The 6,242-nt window shown below is 41.4% G+C and overlaps 1 non-coding gene across 1 annotated transcript; it reads right to left on the bottom strand.

The window, feature by feature from the left end:
• Nucleotides 1-5,436: 5,436 nt before the first annotated feature.
• LOC117314005 (U6 spliceosomal RNA) lies at nucleotides 5,437-5,541 on the bottom strand. The gene has a single exon (XR_004528696.1). It is a non-coding gene; the product is annotated as a U6 spliceosomal RNA (small nuclear RNA).
• Between the last annotated feature and the right edge of the window lie 701 nt (nucleotides 5,542-6,242).

The following is a 6,242-nucleotide window of genomic DNA, read 5'->3' as shown; positions in this document are numbered from 1 at the left end:
CAATTCCACTTTGTTATTATAGAAACTCTTTCTCTAGATTTGGCCTTCTTATGTTTTCCTTGAGCTTTCTGCCAATTTTCCCTCAGAATGTGGCTTTGCAGACAGGAGTTGCCCTGGAAAAATATCCTTTACCTTTTAAGGCTATTTATTTTCAAAGGCACTAAAACAATAATTTGTGATGCCTTTAATAGAGTTTAAACGAATGAATAAATTTAGCTTTTATGTTATTATGAAGTTTTTTACTTTCAGCTGTAAAGGATTTTTATAGTTTTGTGGACTTAGGCAAAAGGAGATGTGTATCAAAGCTAATACAGATTTCAGCTTTTGTGAATTAAAAATAGAAACTCTATAATATATTCATCAATGCAGGAAATTAAAATGGTGTCTTTTTCTTTATAAAAGTGGAAAATCAGTCATTATACCTTTTAATAGAGATTAAATGAATAAAATCACCTTTGAACATAACATAAATTTGACATTTTCATTATCTTTCCCCAGGTGTGGTTCTTGGCATGATGTTAACATTACCTTCGATTAGTAATTAAGTCTGGTTGTGAGAACTTTTGTTTCTCACTAGAGTCTAAGTTCTCCAGGTCACCTCTAGGTATTCTTGGTAGCTAGTGCATAGTAGGCCCACAGTATATATGTTGAACCAACACATAACTTTGGGTTTGTCAGGCCCCAAGAGCTGTGATTTGCACAAATGAAAAAACTTGGTGGTATGATCCCATAAATCTGTGTGAGAGGGAAAGGGAGGCACCTACTATGTGCTGGGCATCCTGATTATCCTTGTCACATCACACTGTATCTGTGGTACTAGCTTAGTTTACACGGAGTTATCTGTATGTATAAAACCCTTAGTCCTTCAAGAACAGGGGACAGACCAAATCCTGTCATAGCCAAGCCTATTGCAAGGAGAAACCATAAAGTATTTCCTTGTCCTTGTTGGTGGTTCCCTGATTTCAAGAACTTCCCAGGACAGGGAATGACCTTGCATTGTTCCCAGAGTTCACTCCAATGGGATTAGCCTTGGAAGAGCTTCTTGGTTTTTGTCTAAGTCTTCCTGGCTCATTTCAGAGTCACTTTTGGCCCAGGCAAGGTGAGGAAAAGCTCTGTCCCAGAAGTTCAGGTCAGGGTCATGAACCCACTTCTTTCTAATTATGTTCCAGGGTCAGGTTATCCAGAGAGTGGCTTCTGCGGTTAGAAAACTACTATCAAATCCAGCCCGAGCAACCCCAGACAGCTTACCTCATCTCTCCATGCAAATGAAAATTCTCATATCTGCCTTGTAGGTTGAGAATGAAATGAACTTATTTATATGCAACCTGCTGGCAGACTGTATCAGTTATCTGTTGTCCCAGGGATGCTTGGTAACAGATGACCACAAAACCTCAGGGGCATATAGTTATAAGTGTTTATTGCTCATGTGTTTGATTCTGCTGGGGGTTGGCTAGATGGTTCTTCAGATCTAGGCTGGGCTTGCTCATATGCCTGTGGCTTGTCTATCTGTTGGCTGGCTGATCTAGGCTGGGACAAACCACACGCTTCTCATTCTCTGTCAGGGTAGCCTGGGCAGAGGTTCAAGAGAATAAGCCCTAATGAGCAAGCCCACTGCAAGTCTCTGCTTATGATGCATCTGCTAACACCCCAGAGGCTGACACAAGAATGAGTCAAGCATCAAAGAGTGAGATGGATCACCCTGCCAATGAAGGGAGGCCACAGCAGGCTATATGATGAGAGGCATGGATACAAGAGGGGGGAAGAATTGGGGACATTTTGTAATATACCCCAGTAGATATTGAGTGGCTTTAAGGAACAACCGTCAGATTTTTGGCTATCCGGCATCTGAACTTCTTTCCTACCTTTGGCGTATTCCCCACCTCATAGGTCTTAATGGAAGGCAGAACCCATCTCCTCCCGAGGAAGTGAAAAAACCCGAGATCCTTGCTTTTCTGTGTTTCCATGCCTTTAGTGTCCAACCCCACCATCTAGTCCCAACTCCCCTGATGTACCTGCCTGGACCCTGAATCTGGACCTGGGATGCAAAGAAGCATGGAGAATCCACCAGGTGGTGGTGGCATTGATGGAGGCCTTGCACAGTTTTAGGGCAGAAATGTCAGGCGTGTTAATGACGGTTCCCTATGAGTAGTAGAATGATCGCATCAGTGGTCCCAACTTGTCACCCCCTGTATCAGGTCCTTTGTTGTGTGGTTTTGCAGTTCCCTCACTAAAGAGGCTGTCTATTTCCCTAGTCAAGCTTGTATTGTGACTTGCTTTGGCCAATAAGGTGATGGTGTTGCCAGTTCTGAGCCTCAAGAGATATTGCGTGCCTTTGCAATTCCTCTGCTCCTCTGCCATTGCCATGAGAATACACCTGGTCTGGACCTGTGGGCAGAGCTGAGTCATCCCAGTCACCCCAGGCGACACCAGCCCAGGAGAGCTAATAGCAGCCAAGCTGGAGTCTCACGAGTGCTCCAGTCAAGATTCCAGAGCTGCCTCCCAGGCTCTGAGTGTCCCAGACACATGAGCAACAAACACTTATTATCCTCTTTCACAGAGTGTTTGCGGCTGTTGGTTAGACAGCATTATTGTAGAAACAGCTAAGGGATACCTGTTTCCACTGCCAGACTGTGTGCTGGGATTTTGAGTGGTCCTGGCTGTCTAGCATCTCTTTGTTCCCGTCCATTTTCAGAGCCTGGGCCTCCAGAATTCTTGGCGATTAAGCAAGTTACCCAGGATCTTTTCAGCAAATGCCCTTGCCAGAGCCAGTTTCTGTTTTCCATATTGAAGAACTCTGTCTAGTCCCGTGCAAAGATCGTGCTCTTATTATTATTCTCCCATTTCTGCCTCTGTTTGAACTGGCACTTATCTTCCTGAACTTGTTTCCTTCCTGAATTAAAGAGCGTCTGACACTCTATCTTCCCCAAGAAGCCTCTCTTGACTAATTGGGAGGCGCTGGTTTCTCCTTGTATCTTCTCTTCTTTGACTGCCAGCATCTTCTCAGACTCACTTGTCACTGTCTTCCACCATGCTCAGAGCAGCAATGAAGCAACTGCCATTGTTCTCATGGAAATGATTCATCTGTTAGATGTTTACAGAATTATCAGTGTTTGTTCATGTCATCATTGCCTATTATAGAGAGTAAGTGTGCAGTGGACACAGATGGTGTTTATTTAACTGGTTTTTTGTACACCACGTAGACCTTCTGTTGATTCAGGTGAGTAGATCAGCCCTTTGGTGATGATGAGTAATCAGATACTGGACAGAGACAGGCAGCTGGTGGCCAGTCTAATTTGCTTCCAAAGAGATTGCCTGAACTGAGCCGTGACATTAGAATCGAAGAAGTGGTTTGGGACCCTTGGCATATTGAAAAGAGTGTGGACCTTGGTGCCAAAGGGCCGAGTTTGCATCCCAGCAGTGTGCCTTGGGAAAATAACTTAGACTCTCGAACCCCCTGTTTCCTGAGCTCTAAAATGGGGACACAAACCAATACTGTCCCCGTTCATTGGTCTAAGTTGTTGTGACAATCAAAAGAAACACTGCTCACAAATGTGATTTGTAAATTGTAAAAAAAAAAAAAAAAAAAAAAAAAAGTCTAAGAGCAAGGGAATAATGATGGATGCTAACTATTGGGCTCTTTTGACCCCAGTTTCACTTTTTTTTGGAGGCCAGGAGAAGATGAGAAGTCAGTACAGGCCAGGAGTCTGGAGTCAATGTCCAGGTAGTTACTGGGTAATAAATTTCTCACCCTGGTCTGGAACCAATAGCCACAGACCTGACCATGCTAGGCTGGCAGACAGGGATGAGGAATCCGCAACATGCACATATCAGGGCATAGGGCAGAGTAACGCCAGCCAGCATGGTTCTCTGATTTTTCTTAAGCAAGAAGACTGGGTGAGAGTGAGTCCTCTAAGTGTAGTAGGGAAGTGAGTGTTAGAGAGGGCTTATATCAGAGAAGAATTGATTTTGACCATGACTAATAGAGACCTGGAAGGTAGTGGCTTAAACAATTATTCAAGATTTTATTTTCTCACCTAAAGAGAAGTCCTGAGGTGGGCAATTGAGGGCTGATGTGGTAGCTCCATGAACAGAGACCCAGGCTTCTAGAAATCCCCTCTGTCTATTCTTATGGTTTGGTCCCCTTTTTTTGCATGTTATTTATTTATTAATAATTTAAATTAAAAAAAAATTGAAGTATAGTTGATTTACAACACTGTGTTAGTTTCTGGTGCACAGCAAAGTGAGTCAGTTATATATATATTTATGCATGTATATAAAAATGCATGTATATATGCTTTTCCAGATTCTTTTCCGTTATAGTTTATTACAAGATATTGAACATAGTTCCCTGTGCTATACAGTGGGCCCTTGTGGTTTATCTATTTTATATACAGTAGCTTGTATCTGTTAATCCTTAACTCCTAATTTATCCCTCTCCCCCCTTTCCCCTTTGGAAACCATAAGTTTGTTTTCTATGTCTGTTTCTGTTTTGTAAATAAGTTCATTTGTATCATTTTTTACATTCCACATATAAGTGATATCATATGATATTTGTCTTTCTCTTTCTGACTTAATTCACTTAATTCACTTAATTCACAATTCTCTAGGTCCATCTGTGTTGCTGAAAAAGGCATTGTTTCATTCTTTTTCATGGCTGAGTAGTATAGTGTGATCCTTTTTTTCATAAGCTCTCAAGATAGCTGCCAGGGCACCAGCAGTTATGTCTGTATCTCAGGCAGGAAGGATGGGAGAGGGTACTCACCAGCTAAGTCATTCCCCTTTAAAGACCTTCTCAGAAAACACCTTCTAGTGACTTCTGCTTGCTTCTCATTGGTTAAGGGAGGCTGGTAAAAGTGCCTTTCTAGCTGAGCATACTGTCACCTCCAAAGAGAATTGGAGTTCTATTAGTAAGGAAGTATGGGGGCAATCAGCTGTCTCTTCCATGGGATTCTTATGCTCTGACACCCCAGTATCATGACGCACAGTCCTCAGAGGGAAATGTGACATTCGGAAACAGTATAGCGTTATTGGCTAAGAGTCTGAATTAGGAGGACAGATTGTCCTGGTATCAAATTTGCCTCCATCACTTGTACATTTGTACAAATGAATGGCACTTAAATAAAATGAAATGCAGCATATCCAGTCTCACGAAGTGGAGAAAATTAGGGTCATCGTTTCTAATTCTGATTTAAAGAGCCCTATAATTCATTCATGAATTCATTCATCCATTTATGTACTTCTCAAATGTATATTTATTTATTTTGGGGAGGGATTCATTTTCCTACCCCCACAGCTTTATTGAGATATAATTGACATGTAACATTGTGTAAATTAAGGTGTACAATGTGCTGATTTGATACACGTATATATTGAGAAATGATCACCTCACCTATTACCATTCTTTGGCGTGTCGAGAACATTTAAGATTTACTCTCTAAAATGATGGAATGCCTCAGGAATTTGTTTGTCATTCTTGCACAGGGGCCATGCTATGTTTTGACATCTTTCCAGTTTTAGTACATGTGCTGCTGAAGCGAGCTCTAGGAAATATTCATTGAGAATCTATCGTGTACCAGGTAACATGTTAGGTTCTGAGGAACCTTGATGGTCTCACAGTCTAATGAGGGAATGGGGCCGGGGGAAGAGACAGGTAAATATATAATTACAGCAATAGTCAAAAAGTATCATGACATACTGTTGGTAAAGCTGTACTATCACCTACTGGTGAGAACAGAGATTAGGAAAGGACATTTGGCAATATTTATCAAAATTGCAAGTGTGCATATCTGTGGACCCAGCGATTCCATTTCAGGGAGCCTATCCGAAGGAAATAATGGTGCCAAATATCATAAGCACGGAATTATTTATTGCAGCATTATTTGTAATACAAAAGATTGGAGGCAACCAAAATGTCCCTAGATTATGGTACCTCCCTGTAATGGAATGCCACAGAGCTCTCTAAAATAATGAAGCTGGATACAGAAAGATCTCCAAAATATGCTAAAGTGCAGGCGCGGAGCAGTGTAAAAGCGTTTGTGTAAAAAGGAGGGAAGGAAAGAACATACCTAAGTATATATACATCGAATATCCCAGGAAGGATACTGAAGGAATTGTTATTAGTAGCCGCTGTGGAGGAGAACTAGGTGTCTATAGGATAGGGTTATATATTCTTTTACCTTTCAAATTACCAATTGTGTGAACATATTGCTTTTCAAAAAACAAAAAAAAGTTTAAACTTTTAA

Source organism: Tursiops truncatus, chromosome 10 (genome assembly GCF_011762595.2).
Source record: "Tursiops truncatus isolate mTurTru1 chromosome 10, mTurTru1.mat.Y, whole genome shotgun sequence".
Taxonomy (NCBI): Eukaryota; Metazoa; Chordata; class Mammalia; order Artiodactyla; family Delphinidae; genus Tursiops; species Tursiops truncatus.
Note: the sequence above shows the minus strand (reverse complement) of the source record. Positions and strands in the feature narration are given on the sequence as shown.